Source organism: Aptenodytes forsteri, unplaced genomic scaffold (assembly GCF_000699145.1).
Source record: "Aptenodytes forsteri isolate BGI_AS27 unplaced genomic scaffold, ASM69914v1 Scaffold379, whole genome shotgun sequence".
Taxonomy (NCBI): Eukaryota; Metazoa; Chordata; class Aves; order Sphenisciformes; family Spheniscidae; genus Aptenodytes; species Aptenodytes forsteri.
The window spans coordinates 119654-138398 of NW_008794088.1; the positions used below are offsets into that span (position 1 = coordinate 119654).

The 18745-nt window shown below is 40.0% G+C and overlaps 1 long non-coding RNA gene across 1 annotated transcript in view; it reads right to left on the reverse strand.

The window, feature by feature from the left end:
* Nucleotides 1-17120, reverse strand: part of LOC103894888 — a 103501-nt gene extending 86381 nt beyond the window's left edge. Inside the window, exon 1 of the long non-coding RNA XR_657338.2 lies at nt 16907-17120. This is a non-coding gene — a long non-coding RNA (uncharacterized LOC103894888). The remainder of the gene's footprint in view (nt 1-16906) is intronic.
* Between the last annotated feature and the right edge of the window lie 1625 nt (nt 17121-18745).

Consider the following 18745-nt stretch of genomic DNA (forward strand, 5'->3'; position numbering starts at 1 on the left):
AACAACCCCAACTCTCTCAGCCTTTCTCCATAGCAGAGCTGTTCCATCCCCCTGATCATTTTTGTGATCCTCCTCTGGACCTGCTCCAACAGGTCCGTGTCGTTCTTATGCTGAGGGCTCCAGAGCTGGACGCAGTACTCCAGGTGGGGTCTCACCAGAGCAGAGTAGAGGGGCAGAATGCCCTCCCTCGACCTGCTGGCCACGCTTCTTTTGATGCAGCCCAGGATACGGTTGGCCTTCTGGGCTGCGAGCGCACGTTGCTGGCTCATGTCCAGCTTTTCATCCACCAGTTCTACCATCTCATCATAACCACTGTTGTGGTACCTCAGCACCTCCTGGAAGTGAACCATATTCCATGAATTCAAACATAGATCTAACACTTTAAAACACCACTCAAGCCAGGTGCCACCAAAATAAAGAAGTGGGTAGTATGCAACATGTGATGCACTGGAGCATGGACTTTTTAAACTTGCATTTTTTATTCTAGATATTTTTAAAACAGACTATTTAACCTCTCAGTATCAATTAAAAAAAAAAAATCCCAATCCCAAAGTGATTTGTGTAGCACTATCAAGCAAGAACTTTTTAATATTTTGATATAATTTATTACTCAAAATAATAACAATAGTAGGTATGCAAATGAAAGTAAAACCCTCTGGACAATATTTTCACTGATTTGCTGGAGAGAAGGACCCCTAGTGTCCAGCTGGATTTTAGCCAGCCTGGGGTCTGGTGACTACACAGCATCTAGGATGAAAAAACATCTTAGCTTGTAAAATATGTCCTGCAAACACTTTCCCATATCTTGTATTTGGAAACTGACTGATTAAAAGAAAAAATACATGTATACAGTTCTGCTTTCTTAAACTAATTATTTCAAAATATTATCAAGGTATCATGTGATCATCTGGACTCTGAGGATTCATCATTATTGATGAATAGGAATGTGCCTTGGCACAATGGTCTCAGTGGTTGATTATGCATTGCAGACACCTATAGATAAACATCTCTATTTGTAAAAAATGAGCACTGTCTCTGAGAGCCGTTTCTGACGAGGCTTTAAAAGCAGCATCAAAAAAATGTAATGCTAGAAGGATGAGGCTGCCCAGCCCTGTCATATAGTAGCATTGCTTTCTAAGAGGGGGAAAAAAAAAATAATCTGCACCATTCCTTATGATCAGGGTTTTACCCATTTATTTGGCTAATCATTCAAATGGCTAAACAGACCTCTAATTTGAAAATAAAAACCGATTGATGCAATCACAAACAAGTTCTGAAATTGTGATTTATAAAAAAGAGGGAAATCTTTTTCTAAGCCAAAACACACACACACAGTTACCTTTTTCTAATCAGAGCATTCATTTCTCCTCATTATGATCTCACAAGCACATTAAAATCTTATTAACATTAATTACTTCTGAGCGTCTATGCATGAGCAGCGACAGGCTTGCGTGCGCGCGCGCGCGTGTGTGTCTCTGGATCATATCTACATTTATATACCTTGCTGCACTTTGCTTATAAAACATGTGAAAATATTGCTGCTAACACCAATTAGCTAATTTCACACACACAGATAGTAAGCTGCTGTCTCGCTGCACAGCTTATTATAGACCAGCAGACAGATGGACAGACAAACAGACGCAAAAAGCATCACGGCTCCTCCTAAATGCAAGATCTGAAATGCCTGGCACCCCCAGGAGTGCGAGTTTTATCCTCATAAGTCTGAGGGAACAAAATGACACAAATTAAAAAAAAATAATAAAAATAAAAAAAAAAAAAAATAAAAAAAAAAAAAAATAAAAAAAAAAAAAAATAAAAAAAAAAAAAAAATAAAAAAAAAAAAAAATAAAAAAAAAAAAAAATAAAAAAAAAAAAAAAATAAAAAAAAAAAAAAAATAAAAAAAAAAAAAAAATAAAAAAAAAAAAAAATAAAAAAAAAAAAAAAATAAAAAAAAAAAAAAAATAAAAAAAAAAAAAAAATAAAAAAAAAAAAAAAATAAAAAAAAAAAAAAAATAAAAAAAAAAAAAAAGACAGCCAAATATCCCCAAATATCCCATTTTCTACACAGATGGGTTCAATGATGAAGTGATAGAGACAAAGAAAAAACTGGCAGGCAGACAAGCAGCAGGCGCGCAGAGAGATAGACAGAGACAGATAAACAAAGCAACAGAGAAAGAGATGAAAGCGTATTCACGTATGTGAATTTGGGCTAAGCAATATCAACTTTATCCCACCAATAAGGTAAGGAAAGAAATGGCAGAGCCAAGAGTCACAATAGGTCCGACTTCACAAGCAAAATAAAACCCTGACTCTCTACAAAACTGTTTATGGATTCTATTTACGCTGAGCACACTACACGCAGCACTGCTGCTGGTAAGACTCAGCTCCACCACAAACTCCAGAACAAACACAGGCATCTAGACAGTTATTGCTGTCAAACTGCACCTTCCTCTTCTTCTTCACGCTTTGTTTCTATCACATTTAGATCCACCTCTATCCTACTTCTAAATCCCATCCTCCTGAACACTCCTCTCTGCCAGGGGTCAAGATATAACCAACACATCAGCATCGCTCATCATGCCAAAGCCATGTCCCTCCATCGCCAGGGGATTAGCCTCCCAACTGCAAGTCTTTCAGTCCTTTGCAGAACCCAGGTGGACATTTGCTGGTCGTTTTCCTCTCTACCCAAATACCCACCTCTGCTCATCCTCTGCAACTCTGAGAACTAACTGCAACCCTTGACTGGAATTAAAGCTTCCGCTGACATCAGTAGGATACAACGTTTAGAAGCATCAAAATTTGCCTTTCAGCACTACTACCCTTTGTTGCACTTCTGTATTCTTCCACTGATGACATGATCAGGCAAAAGACTATAAGGAGGGAAAGGATTAAAGCTTCAGAAGACAGTTTTCTGGAGAAATTTCCAGATGGCATGAAAGGCTACCTTATTGGGAAAAATTTTGAGATTAACACATCTTCATTTCTCACGGTAACACAAGCGTCTGCATTTTCTGCTCACCCCTCTCAGATCAAGAGAAGGTAAATGTGGCAATAATTGCTGTTTTATCCCCAGCCTTTTTCACCTGAAGATTTCTGAGCGCTTCACAAAATGTTCATTAAGCTTCAAGGCATGCAGAAGTTACTCTCATCGCTCCATTTTACTGCTAGGGAACAGAAGAGCAGAGAGGTGAAGTACCCAGATCAGTAAGAAGGTCTACAGCAGACCCAAAAAGTCCTCTTATTTACATTTCTCACATCTTCTCTTCCTCCACATGCCCTATCTAAGGTCATTATAAACAGTACCTGAATTAAAAAAAAATAAAATTCAGTGTTTGAGGACTGTACTCAGGATGCATGACTTGTTTATCTCACTCATGACCTTCTCCCGATCATGCTCATCTGGAAGGACCTACTCCCATACAAGCCCAGCACAGCTGCTGAGAGAACAGCATGAATGCAGTCAAGCAACTTTGGGACATGTCAGGCGTACTTCAAACATCCAAATTAGTTATGGTGCATTCACAGTAAATCCAGTGATTCCAGGAAGCTTTGGAGCTCCTGGGCATGGACATTATTACAGTTGTATCGCACACAAGCAGTAAGCTTAGTGCACCTTGACTGAATTCTGCCCCACTCAGTTTTACTGTGCACACACAACAGATCCGGTCACACTGCAGAGAAGGAGCCATGGCATATGGCCCCTTCTGCCACAAGGAGCGGGAACATGACCTGCTCAGGCAGAAAATAAGTAAGCAAATTGAACACCACTCCGTTTGCTCAGCTTACTATGCGTCTTTTGTTAAGGTTAAATATACAGGCGTTGAGAGTAAAGATACAGAAAAGTAAAAGCTTTATAAAATAAGCAAAGAGCGATAAAGATTTGAAGCTTTACAGTTTTATGCATATGACAAAGTAGGCTCTTGCCTGCATATTTTTTTAAAAAAACAGAGCATAGGCCTTTAAAGTCTCTCTTGAATCATGCAGAATTACTTCCTTCCTGGCCCTTCCCCGAAGAAGTGCTCTGAGAGGAAGCAAGATTCTCTCTGACGAGGCAAGGAGCCTCACCAATGCTGGTTAACAGCGGTTCAGCCAGAAGTTCAGCTCATTTACCCAGGCTTCCCAGAAAGCTCAGAGAAATCCCTGGTCAGTCATTCTTCCAGATTCCAAGCTCCCCGCTGTGCTCCCACCTCACTGATCTCTAGGCACATTTGAAACTTAGGAAAACAGGAGGGCCAAGGAGAATATCCCCCTAAACACATCCCCCCCCCATCAAAACCAAAGGAAGGGCCAAAAAGACGCGAGTTCAATAAAATGATTAAGAAATAAGTATCCACTAGATTTGCTGACTTAACGCCTACATAGTTGTTGACTCTTTAATCCATCTTTCCCCAAAACCCATATAGATATATAATGGTTCACAGCACTCAGAATGAAAAATGGCGTGTCCTATAAAGCACTCCTTTGGAGTTCTGAAGACTCCATGCGTCCTAATTATAGATAGCAAAAGCTGTACCTCAGTAAATTAAAAAACAAAGCCAGAAGCTCATTTATTTAAGTAAACGCATAACAGTGGAGATGCTTAATGAGAGAAAAAGTTGCCAGTTTTTATTACCATAATAGCATGTAGAGGCAACTGTGTAACAGGGAACCTCTGTAGAACTTCCCTAGGTCCGAGTTTAGCATATGAAGTGGATACAAGTGTCCTAAAAAGTAAGAGGACTCAAATACAATTGACTTGAGGATCTCTCGTAGGACCAATGCTTATCAGCAGAGACAAACAAATCTCAGAGACCATTCAATCTACAGAACAGGTCATTATGTATATGTGAAAGGGGAACAGGGGAAAAATCTCTACTTTAGGGGGTGTGGAGGGGGGAAAGACATTCATTGGCTTTCCTGTACAAAGAAGCTTGACTTGCCTTTCTCAGGTGGGAATTCTCCCAGTAAACCTGGTCTCTTCATCTACTGTATTCATCTACTTCATGAATCTTACTGTATTGTGTCTACCAAAAGCTATAGCAGGCTGAGACAGTATGAGAGTACTGAAGAGGTGCACTTGGCATCCAGACCAGCCTTGTGATCCAAACCCCTTTGTGTCCTTTTGGAGGTTAATAAGATGAGGTTTTACTGACTCCATCCTGGCTTTTATAAGCTTCTCGGGGATTACCGAAATTGGAGATTGCATATGAAAAAGCTGGTTCATCCATTTCCTAGAAGGGACATTCACCCAGTTTGCCCTTCGATCCTTGAAATGTGAGACATGCCTGAGGAGTGTTCTTTGTTACAGTGTCTCACAAAGATATCCAGTGATAGTGAATCCATATGTCTCTGATAAAGGGAAAACCTTATTGGGCATTCCAGCCTTCTCTTTTGTAAACACACTACACTAGATTAATTTGGCTCTCAAAGAAGAAAGTATTAATTGTGCTGGCTAATAAAACTTTCTGTTGCTGTCCTTCCAATCTGGTCTTCTAAACATCAACAGACATTAAACTGGCTCTTGGGAAGTGAAAAGATATTAGAAAGCAGTACAAACCCAAAACTTGTTTGCAAGTTTTCAAGAACTGAGATCTGAATCTCATTCTCAAGTAACAAAAACTTAAATGCAGCTATTCATTGTACAGTTTTCAGGTTGAATGTAGAAACAACTCAGTTCCTCCTACTGTTCATTCTCTGACAGATGCCTCAGCAGCAATACATCTGTGCTCTGCCCAAATTCAGTACTTGCAGCCTCCCGTTATTACTTGCATGTGCTTTGTCTCCGCTGACAGTTTAAACAGACAAGTAACAATCCTCTTTAAATGCTTGCGTCCAAAGAACCCTTAGGGGATATTTTCTCCTTTACATATTGCAGCTCTCATAGAGGTTAATAGCAGTTGCACATACAAGCAGTTATACATACAAGAAGTCCAGAACAACGTTAACTATTTGAAGGTACTTTTGTCTTTACATGTGATAGGGAGCTTCAGTCTTCTTTTGATGGCTATTTCGTGAAGCAAGCAACATCGCTATTTATTTCAGCCAGGTATAATCTCCCCCTATGATTATTATTGTACAAAAAGAGGTGACAGACTGGTCTAGTTTTCGAACATCTACTTCTTGGACAAAGCAAACACTGGAGTTCATTGGGACATATCCAGCTGTGGGAATCCAATCGGGAAAAAAAAATTTGTTGCTTACAAGTCTTTGAAGTTATATTAACTGAGTTAAGACAGTAATTATAAATAATAAGCAAAAAAAACACCAAAACAATTTTTTTTTTTTAATTCTGCTATTAAAAATAAGACTTCATTGACATGTTGGTATGTTAAATGTGTTTGGCCTCAATTTTCAGTTACTGTAGGGTCTGTTTATCTCATTCTGAAAGTAGAAGTAAGACTTTAATGGCAAAGAAGTTGCATATGTGTTACAGTACCACAATGGTGTAAAAAAAGCCTAATGGTCTTTAACATAACCAAGAATCACCTGAGCTTCCTTTGTCCATGGAACATAGTCTTTACTTTTCCAAGTCCCATCTGCATGTACAATACACTGAGGAAAGAAGAAAGGCACCACTTCCTCTTTTTCTCTGTGCCTCGATCGTTCCTGATTAAAAAATGGAAATAATAATGTTGACTCAGCTACTGGAGTTAAGCAAAACTAAATTAACTACTTTCGTTAAACACTATAAGATATTTGAATAAGTTTCTTCAGAAATGCAAAGTGCTATTTATTCATATCAGCAGCTATCTCTGGCTAAACTGTCCTGGGACCTTTTGTGAGCATTTCCTTCTCAGGCTCAACTCAGCTGATAACTGCTTTCTGTTTTGAAGTACGTGTGTCACTCCTTTATCTAAAAAAGCCTAGGAAAGACTTAGACAGAACTGGCACTTCTCTTTTTTGGGTAATGAGAACAAAGCAAAACAAAACAAAACAAAACAAACAAACAAACAAAATCACACGAGGTCTCAGGATTAAACCTTTGCAGATGAGCAACCAAAAAAAAAAAAAAAAAGGGCATCTTTTTGGATGTTAAATTCTTTGCAGGCTTTGCCTGGGCATTATGAGAATAATCACCAATACCTCCTAAAAGCAAGCCTTTTCATCAACTCCATAAGATCAGATTTCAAGGAGAGATCTGGTAAGAACCTTATTAATACACCTATGTATGCTGCCACAAGGGAGACAGTATCTAACACAGCAAAAATGAGGTCAAATTCAGCAGCACTGTCCTAAAGAAAACCATCTCCTGGTCACAAATCACTTGTGGAGTACCATGCATCATCTTTACTGCTTCAGACGTATGCCAGCTGCAGCCAGTAAGCTAGAAATACAAAACTAAATTCAGCTCTCGGTTCAATGTTGATTCTTCCAAATTTCATGGAATTGGTCCACTTTTATACAAACCTAACTTAGGGCAAAATATGACCCATAAACATTTTAGCAGAGACACAGACATTCAGAAATTTCACAGGGAACTTCTTATCCCAAGAGCACAGTCCTCTGACGATGATTATTGTATGACGACTATTCCAGCTCACTGCTCATGAGGGAAAAGGAAAGGGCTGTGACCTCGTCCCATCCCACTCTGGTCCTACTAATACAGAATCCTGCTCCTAAAATTTTCTCCCTCTCCTGCTAGTGGGACCAAGTTAGCCCCTCTTTTTGCATGAAGTTCAGACTTTTTGTCCTAATTTTCTTTGAACAGCTCTGCCCCCTGCCTGTGTCTCAGCTTTTATTTCTTCTAGCTGCTCACATTCTTCCCAAACCTCCCTCCTAAATGTTCCATTTGTATCCTTCTACCACATTGAAGCCAATGTTCCATAGTAACATTACTCAACCAGATTCTAATAACTCTTTAAAACAGCTTACAGTCAACTAAACTGTGTTCCTGCACAACCAGTCTTAACCAGGAAACTCCAGAAAAGTTCATTTTAGCTCACTTCCTTTTTTTCCCCACTTTTTTCACCTGAAAAAGATGTGGAATTAAAATTAAATTAATTTTGGTAGCAGATTAAATTATCACAGGGCTGGATACGGATGTGATCTAGACAAGAGGGCTCTCACCCCACCATAGAGACAGCTTTAACTGAGGTAGCTCAGTTATTAATAGCAGTTTGGTCAAGAAAGCCTAGGGCTGAATGCAGTGAAAATACATGGCTCAAGACATATGCAAAATTCACCTGAGATCCAACATAATTCAGCCTGCATGATCAGGGCAGAACAGTTACTGCCATCTAAACTACCTAAGTAAATGCTAGCTCTCAATCTCCATGAGGTGAAAACTTCCTCAAAAAAAAAAACCCCAAAACAACCACCCCCCCAAAAATACCCCACAACCCAACAAGACCTCAGGTGTCAGTTCTATTCTGACATGCCAGAGAAAGACCGCAAGTATTCAAAAACTTCATTGGGAGGCTAAAGCAAACACATTAGCATAAAGAAGGAGGTTGCAATGTACTTTTAGGGTGGTAATGAGGCACAAATTTGAGAGGGAAAGATAAAATTAGCTAATATAGCTATAACTACTGGTCTCCCAACTGCTCTCAGAAACTGATAAACGTCATTGTCCCTATCTTGAAGACGAGTAACTGAGACATTGAGAAATGAAGTGACTTGTTGAAAGTTACACAGAAAACTAGAAACAAATGACGAAGCCTGCTTCCCTAATCAGTGGGTTATTCTTACCAGTACCTATGTACTTGCATACATCACAGTAGTGACTGCACTGCAATCTGGTTACAACTTCTGATACTGCACCATGGCTTTGTGCTGACAAAAATATTTAAGATCTCTGTACGCAGGTTAAAAAAAAAAATTGTCTAAAAAAGTATTAAGAAAGGCTTTGAATGGGATCCGGTCCCCTGTAAAAAGGGACTCGAAGATTAGCAGAAAGTTAATTCCAGAATCAAGAAATACCCAGCGCTAGGGAAAAATACTGAGCTTTCTCTTGTCCGGCACAAAGTACAGCATAGCCGAATGTACTGCAAAAGCACAACTGGCTTTTAACCTCATTCAGGAGCAGCTGCTTTCACAGCAGTGAAATGTTTCAGGCTGAGCCTGACTGACTTAGTGGATAATGATTTGAAGTTGGTATAGCTCAGAATGAACCAGATCATTTAGGAAATGTCACTATCTTAAAAACACACTTTTTCTATCCAATTGGAGCAAGCTTTGAAGCTTTCAAAACTTGGCCGTGGCTTGGAGAAGAAAATAAAAGCAGCATTTTTATGAAATGCTGGAAGTTACAAAACATGGCTTGGACTTCAAACGGTCCGCGCATGAGCCAGGACAGGCTGGGCCTTTGTCGGGAACTCGTGTCGCTTCTAATCACTTGTATTAGTTTAGCACTAGCAAAAGGTGCCAGATCGGTAGCCCCAGGCGCTGAATTCTCTATTTATCCCCAAAGCAGGTACAGCAGGAGGGCAAGGTATCATAGAGACACCAACCCCTGCTATGATTTCTCACGTCCAGGGACCTGGTGACAGGAGGGTGATGCGGTCTCAGTGCTGTACTGGTCTCCTGATGTCTCTGCCATGACTGCCCACATGGGGGGCAGTTCCCTGCACTATGTTTCAGGAGGATGGGTTCCTAAACTGCAGGGCCTATGAAAGGGAAATAATGGAGAATCATCCTACAATCATCCTCCCAGACTTTGAGAAAGAAGAACCAGGGATTCTTTTCTTTGCATTATATTCTAGCCTTCTCAAAACGAACGAATACTACAGAGAGCGATGAGGCCAGAGAGAGTCAATGTACTGAGTACAAATGAGATTTATGTGTGGCTTGAGTCACTCCAGCCAATTAGCTACCCACCAGGCTGTTTGGTTTATTGTCCCTACTGTATAAAGATTTAATAAGCAGTCACCTAGATGGGAAGCATGAAACTTACAGAAAGGAAACTTTTCACTACTCTACATGGAAAACGAGCCCAGTCCTGCAACAGCTCTGCACAGCTGATTCCCACTGATGTGTCAACGGCTGCAAGATGAGGCTCTTTATCATGATAGTGCACATAGGTGGAAAACCCGGGAAATATAGGACAATCTTTCATTATATAATTACCATGTCAGAAATCTTCCACACATTCCAAATATTCTATGGGATTTAATAAAGCTTTCTTCAGTTTTTTCTCCGATACTCAGTCTTATCCAGTACTTGGACATTTTTCATAGCATGAAAGTACAAAATGCTGGATTTTAAAAACTTATCTACTGGGGAAATGTGCTGTGTAGGGAACATATTAAACAATTCAGTCTATGTTTGGAAAAGAAATACAGATTCATCACAACGAGGAAGGATGTTCAAGAGTATCCTGAAAAAACAGCCGGTATTCAAGCCAAAGGACAGGATGAAGTGGGCACAACAGTATAAAGCTGACAAGCAGATTTAACTGACAGTGACAGAAAGAATTGGAAGCTGCCAAAGCCTAAGCTACACTAGGGCTTCTTCAGATACTACATGCACTAAAATTGAAACTAAAAGCACCAATGAGAACATTTTTTGAAACTCTTTCAGATGGGAAAAATCCTAGAAGCAGCAGCAGCAAAATGGAAAATGCAAACTTTGGGAAATGATAGAAAAAGAAATGCCTATCAAATATAAGTAAGACTGGAAACAAAGCAAAAAAGCCTGAATTACAGGATTGGACATTTCATGACCTTTCTCAGCAGTCATGCCTGGTAGGCTTTAACATACTTCGTCAGAAGACTTCTTTTCCTGTTAATACTGCTCGTTGCGAGAGAGCTCAAAGCCATTCATTTAAACACAATTTTTGTAAGGCAGTGTCCCAGAGGGTGTGGCCCAGTCTCCTGGGAATAGCATTTGTTAGTTTTAGAGAACCAGCAGAGGGAGCACATTAGCAATTAAACATGGTTTTCTTGTGTTTGTGCCTAAACAATGAAATTTTTTGGTTGGGTTTTTTGTTGTTGTTTTGTTTTTATTCTCAGCATTCCTCTCTGTCACTAATGCCTGTGACTCACTTAGCTATCAAATTGCTAGGAGTTTAGGAGCCAAAGCCACGCAGAGTAACAGGCTCCATGTCCACCCCACATAAAACAATACTGGACATAAGCTTTTACCTAGTTGTCTTTCTTCACTCTCTCCCCATATCAGCCTCATCTTACCCGTTCCTGACATCCCGCCCATGAAATCTTGTGTTGCCACACGATGACTGCTCTCAAATTCCTGTACTGTGACCACTAACTTTCTAGCCAGAAAGAAAGGCGTATGGATCTCTAGGGAGGAAAGAGAAATCAATAATTAACTTTCAGTCAGCTGAAAGGACAACTCTGAAGTCCATAAGGCAACCTTCCCAGTCCTACTTTCGTATCCTCAAGGGATTGATCGCATTTCCAGCTATTGATGATTTTAGCAGCAAGATACTAGAAAGCTTTTTTTTTAGCTTGGGGGGGGGGGGGGGGGGGGAAGAATCAGTAATTTCCATACTGTATTTACCTCAGAATCAAATGGCACACTATACTTGCCTGCATTTTTAGCTCTACCACAATCCCAAGATGAATTTACTATGGAAGCGTAACATTAAGAGGTCATCTACAGGTGTAACTTACAGAATGGCACCACTTCTGTCCTGCAAAGGATTTCCCATAGGTGCTCTGGAAAGGGTCGGAAGCATTGCCCATTCAGGTTTCCTTTCCTCTTCGCTGTAGTTACCAACTGTTTTTAATACAGACTTGTATAACCACTGATTTGATACTAGCTCAAATATTCAGGAAGACCATACGGGTTTTGGTTCACCCTTTGTACTGTCATTTACACTTGTGCAAACTGGACATAAAATGTTACTTAGGGGTCTGTGTCCACCCACTTCAGAAAAGCACAAGGAAAGGCATATGACACGAGGCATTGAAGAATAAAGTCCTAAAGGTGCTGCCAGAGTTTGAATTAGGTAGGACTGGTTTCTGTTAGAATACCTATCTTTCATAAAAGATGTCGAGGAACAGTACCTGATAACAACAAGTACAGCACAGACTGCAAATCTGCCCTCCGCGGGGCTGGCGGGGCAGGTCGTCTCTGATGGGAAGAGCCCACTTCTTGGCATGAAAGGATTTCAGCCTTTGTGCTCGCATAGTCCATGGCCTTTCTTCCCATAGTGCCACCTAGTGCCAAATCGGTCTGTGGCTCGCTTTTCTGCAAGGTGAACATCTGCCCCATCAGAAACAGGCTGGGACCCTCCACACTCATTTCACCAAAGCCAAACCCCAGCTGTCAGAGGAACAGTAGTTTTTTCTTTAAAGACAGCTTTATCCCATTAGCCCGATTTCCCACTCCTGTATTTTAACTACTTCAAGATACACAGTCTTCACTGCACGTGATAAGAGCTGAACTTTTTTCTTCTTGCAAACCTCTGGGATGTGTAGCAACCTGTCCCACGGCACCGGCAGCCCTGGCTGCCCCAGGGGCTATGGAAGAAGGAGGTGGCGCACGTCCCTGTGCCTCTGGTGACCATTTTACAAGAGCCGTCCGCAAACAGAACTCCTGCCAGCGCCGGGCGGTCAAAATGCCGTCATAGTACACGATGGCACTGAAGGATTAAGTACAAAAATGTATGAAAACATGAAAGACACAGGCTCAAAATGCCATCATAGTACACGATGGCACTGAAGGATTAAGTACAAAAATGTACGAAAACATGAAGGACATAATAATTCTGAAATGCCAGTTTCCTATTAGAGGAGAATTGGATCAGTGCCGTTAGAACTAAATATTAACTTTTAAGATAAATAATAACGAGGAATATAGGTAACATCATCAAAGCAAAAACCATCCTGGACAAAAGCCTTTGCCTTTATTCACTCCTCACTGCAAGTTTGATAAACCTGTGAAAATCTGCTTAAGTTAAAGCTGTACAGATATTACAAAAGTATCTCAAAATTTGGTGCATGGTTAAACACTACTCTTTACCAGAGAAACCTGGATTATTGGCATAGATAGATTATTAAAAATGCAATTTATTTTTCACAGTTGATAGTTTGTTTACTTTCTGAATTTTCTTGGGCAAACTAATAAAATCAGTGAAGTCCGTTTCACTTTGATTTGCCATTATTTTCCCTCTGCAGCACAGTTTGAACTGCAGACCCTACAGAGGGAACAAGTTATTCTTTAAAAACAACTATTTCCAGTGCATTGTTTCATTAAAAAAATTAAAAACATTTATAAAGGAATTAGATTTTCTAAAAGTTTTTCTTTAAAAAAAAAAAAAATCTAAGTAACTTGAAGTTAAATTTCAGTGTTTAATTTTCCATTAACATTTATGCATCTCTTTCTGTATGGTGAAGAACTACTACTGATCACAGTGTAAAAAAAGTCCTATAAAAAGAGACAGGAGTGAAACCACCTGAAATCTGTAAGGCCACACAGCATACACAGCATACCATCAATTTCTAAACAGAACTCCTATTCAAATCATTCTGCTTAAAACCTCATATGGTCTGCAAAAACGAACAGGGTTTTCTTGAAATCATTTAAATAACAATTTATCTAAGACTGTAATCTCTCTTGTATGGGATTTGTAAGCCATCCCACAGAATTCTCTAGCAGGGGACACTGTTCCCTATTTACATCAAAGTTTTATATTCATAATATTACATTTTTTTAATTTTCTGCAGCTGTTTTCCCTTATGTATAAGCTGGGCCTATGAAGAAAACGTGAAAAATAAGAAAACTGTGAGTAATATTTATAATAATGATATATCCAACTCAGGAAATTGCTACAACTGTCTTTATCAAAATAAACAAGATTGATATTTTTTCCTCCTTTAAAAGAGAAGCAAAATCCTCTACTACTAAATGTAATTTGACTTGGTATTTGTTTGGTATTTGGATTTGACTGTCTTATATCCCATTTTTTGGTTCCCTTTAAAAAAAAAAAAAACTTAAAAAAAACCCAACACAAAAGCATACACACACAAAAAAACCAACAGCATTGCTTTTCGTCTCACAGGAGTGAAAGAGGCATATACACATGCCATTCAGACCAAAATTACTCTAGCTACAGGGCATGGCAAAGCATGAAATAACTGCTCCAGAGCACTTCCTCATGTGGGTGTGTTAGATAACTGTCTGCTCCAACGCTAAAATAAAGCACACTGTGACCCAATCAACACCATGAGCTCTGCTCCGCACAGCTGCCTGGGCTGCGAGCATGGGAACCCAGAGCACCCCACACCGCCCCGGACACACCGCTCCGCCAAACTCGGTCCTACCCCCCTGGCCAACAGGCCTGACGCTCCCTGAGTTCCAGCTACAGCATCATATGCCGGATTTAAGTTTACTTAGGCATACTTTACCCTTTGCTGCTCTATCCAAATTGCAAACTGACTTCGTGCTATTGAAAGGGCTAAGATACTTTTTTGCTAGAATATACTTGGGGTTCAAAGAAAATTAAATCCTCCTAGTGAAAAAGTTTTTAAGATTAAAAAAAGATCTTACTGGGTAATGAAAAATGTTTCTCCTACTCCGACCCTCTTTCTCTGCTTGAATTCTTCTTGCCTGGGGTTTTCATAAAATCAAGAGGTATCTTGCAGTCATTTTAAAAGTTTTTCAAAAATGCTAAGATGAGGCTGAGCTTCTGCTAAATGGACGCGTAAGGATCCTGAGGACAGGTCCATGTGCTTTCCTACAAAAACCTGGGCTGTTGAGGAACGTACACCTGCACTGGTTCAGGAGAAAATGACAGGTGCCTGAAAACCCACCCATCCCACGAGGGGGACAGCTGCTAACGCTCCAGCTGCATCACTCCAGGCTGACCACCATCTAAAGGCATCAGCAACTCCACCTTGAAGACCCCTACATTTTTGGCATAGCTTCAGCATCCCCTCTACAACCAAATCTGAGTTTCAAAGCTTGAGATTCAAACTTTAGGAGGGGAGGAAACTCCTTGCTACAGTTAACAGGTCGTTTGAAACAATAAACACGTTTAAAGTCGATCAACAAAATATTAGTTTAGAAGCTTGAATAGAAAGGAGGAGGAAGAAAAAAAAAAAAAAAAGCAGCAATGAATGTCATTCCCCAGCTAAGAGATGAGCCACCAATTCTTGGCACACTGATATATAAAACGGTGAAAAGTTTCGCTCAGGTTCTGGAAATAAAGCTGCTAATAAAATGGAGCAAGTAGTTTCTGCAGTTGTAGTGCCAGTGAATAGATCTGCTGCTTTGGATTTCAATTAACTTAGTTTGTTCAGCGAGGAGGCACTTCTGTTGAAACTGGGGAGTCGTAAGTTAAAGGACAGCTAAAAAAAAGCCCCAAACAACAGCAAAAAAACCTGTTGGCAGCAAAAGTTCTCTCTGGCTGTAAAATAATGGATTTTTAAGAAACATTTCAAAGGATTTGAAGGTTTTGGAGAATCTCCTAGGCAGTCCCAGGTGGGTTGGGAATATTGCATTACGGACTTCTTTGTGCTAAGAGGAAGGCCTAATGCATGTTTTTAAGAAGTCCGCCTCTTGCTATTAAATAAATAATTTTCTATTAAAAAAGGTGATTGTTATTCTTGAGAGATCTCCACTCATCAGCGTCCATTTTATATAATTACTTAGGATTCTCCAGAACATTTTATGTAACTCACTTCCACTATCTCTTCTCTTTTCTTTTTTCTTTTCTTTTTTTTTTGTTACCAGCAGAGCAGCAGTTTTACTCTCCAACAGAAATGACAGGAGCTCAGATAAAAAGACCATTTCAAATGGATCAGTTTAAGCAGTCTTTAGAACCCATGATAAATCTGGGCTCCAAAAACTCGACAATGCTAAATGGGCTATGAAATGCATCACAAATCCCTCCCCAGAAAAAAAGAAGGAAAAAAAAAGGAAAAAAAAAAAAAAGATTAATTCAGAGAAAAGCTTCAATGTTTGAAATTACAAATAAGCAGCATATTTGTGGAATGAAAAATGGTAAATAAATAGTTACTATTTCTGGACAAAATGGCTCGATAGATTTCATAATTTGCCACCACTGTAAAAAATATCTATTCCCTTCCCCCCTCCCTTCCCCGGCAGTACACACGGAAACACAAGCATAACCATGCATAAAGTGGGAGGGTGGGGGGCAGCCAAGGATACAAACTCCCTCTTAGAAAGTTTGAATTCTTATTAACCCAGTGATGCCTCCATAATGTTACATTAGATCAGCAACATAAAAGTTGGAATATACGTCTCCTTTCTTCCTAGTAAAGGAAACTGGAAAAACACTAATAATGAAAAATAGACGTTAAAAATATTCTGGAGGAAAAAGTACATGTACAATAACCAAAATTAACCCCCTCCGCCCCCACACCAAAACAGACAAACAGCAAAATTGCCGAATAAAAATCCTGTCAGGAGGAGCGGAACCTGCTTTCTCTTTTTTTGCTTTTATTTACTGTATGCCAAGCATGGACTTTAAACTTACAGTGTGCATATATATAGAAAACAAAGAACGAGAGTCACCGTTAACCCTGGTCACCAGCATTACAGTTAAAAGTCATTGGCAAATACTAATAAAACCCCATTTAGCAGTAAATAAGGAGAACATGATATATGGACAGACAGATGGAACTGTATAAACAGAAAAGAAAAAAGCAGAGAGACCCACAAACATACAGAGAGGGCTGTTTTAAAAGAGTGAAAGATACTGATTTACTTGGAACTGGTGTTGGAAAACAAACGTATTTGTTTCCTTCGTGATTAAAAAAAAGTAATTAAAGTGAATCATAAGGGGGCACACCCTTAAATAAGTAGAAGGGGGAAAAACATTTGTAGAGGGTAAGGCCTTCTATAGATGTTCTGAATTTTAAGCTAGCAAATAGGTCTGGCAAACTTACATCTCTAAATTAAAAAGGGGGGGGGGGGGAGGAGGGAATAAAGAAGTGCTGGTGGTTTAAGGAGAGTAGAGGCTTTATTCTTTTATTTTTTTATAAAAGTTGACTGGCCTACCTTGTTCCCCAGTCCTCAGTTTGTCTCCTCATAGTCGCTGTCTCCCTGGAAGTACAGTGTGAGTGGTAATGACTGCCTGCCTCCCTAATGAGTCCATTTTCCTGCTCTTGATGTTGTGTATATACACACACTGCAACCTACCTTACAAACCACAGAGACGGGAAAGGGAGAGCGAGCGAGCGAGAGAGAGCGAGCGAGAGCGAGCGAGCGTGCGAGAGAGAGGGAGAGAGAGAGGGAGAGGGAGAGAAAGGCGCACACAGACAAAGCCCTCCTACCAGACAGCAGACAACCCTCCTTCCCCTATCTAGCAAAATACAACTCGGCTAATGCAGCAACAGGTTCAATACTGCCAGGCTGAGGCAGCGTAGAAAAGGTATACGGGGCTGAGCAGGATGGCTGGCAAATAAACAGTTCAGTGCCGGCTGGCTCCACCTTTCTTATTTATGTTACAGGATGTTGGAATGCATTGTTTCAGACAGTCCATATAATTATCATAAATACATTTTTTGTGCGTATTAGCATGAAGCGCCGAAACGTATCAGCCATTCTGCTCCGTAACCTTATAGCTTTAACACATGCAGGGAAGGTGTAAACATATCTCTTTTGACAGGCAGACTACACAAAGCCCACTGATGATTTTAAAGTCATGAGATCTTTCAAGAAAGACGCTCCTGAAGATAGGTTTCCCCAGACAATAGGGGAGCAGGGAAAATTGATCTTGATGAGGAAGAAGTCTTCGTAAGAGACTGCTCGGTAAACAATTGAACAGAGAGGGCTACTCTCCCCAGCATTCCCTCCCTTCAAAAATATATATTGGGAAGCTTCTACCCCTACAGCTATAATAATGTGGTGTGCTTATGTCTGAACAGGTGCAATGCATATAGTACATGGTGTTACAAGGACAGAAATAAATCTCTCAAGTAAAAAAACATTTTCCCAGTTGCAAACAGGCCAAGGTTATTTAAAATATAGGTCTAATTTGAAGAACGTTCTCCCCACTCCCTATATTTTTTTGCTGGGGGGGCGGGGGGGGTGGCTAGAGGGAAGGCGTGAAGGGGAGGCAGAGATGGGAAAAATCAATACACGTAACCAGTTACAGGATTTTTATTTTTACAATATTCTGTCATATCTGAAGAAGATATATGCTGCGTCTAAAACAATTTTCACTCAGCCCTGCCTCTCATCACATGTAAACTTACGCTGTCACAAAAATTATGTTGATTTTAATGACAACTACAGGCATGTGAAAGTAGCAAGAGCAGGAAAACAAGATTTTGCACCTGTATTTCATCTTTGGACAAAGGTTCTCCAAGAACTTTAACTGGGTCCAAGGAAAAAAAAAAAAAGGTTAAGTGATATTCCCAAGGTTATGCTGTAAATCAGTGGAAAAACAGATGAGAACCCAAATCTCCTGATGCTTAACACAGAATTTGCCTGGAGTAACTCATAGGACACTTAACTTTTAGGTGGCTATCTAAGGCAGTTGTGTAGGCTCCCTCTATTGTCAGTGGAGAGACAGGCACCTCCCAAAACCAATCCATCCCAGCTTTCCCCCCCTCTCTCCACCGAGGAGGGAGCCTACACAACTAGATTAGGCTAGGCAGCTAGCTTGTAGTTGGCTAAAATTAAGTAAAATGAATCTCACTTCTGATCTAAAGCTCTATTACAACATCCTGCTTCCCAAAATACATTTTTATTATCGCAATTATTATTAGGTAATATATGCCTAAATTGTAGTGATCAAAAAGGGATAGCCTGCTGAATAAAAGAGACAGGTAAACTCCCTAGATTCATGGATTTGTACCTTCAGGCTAGCTGGATATTTATGATTCACACAGT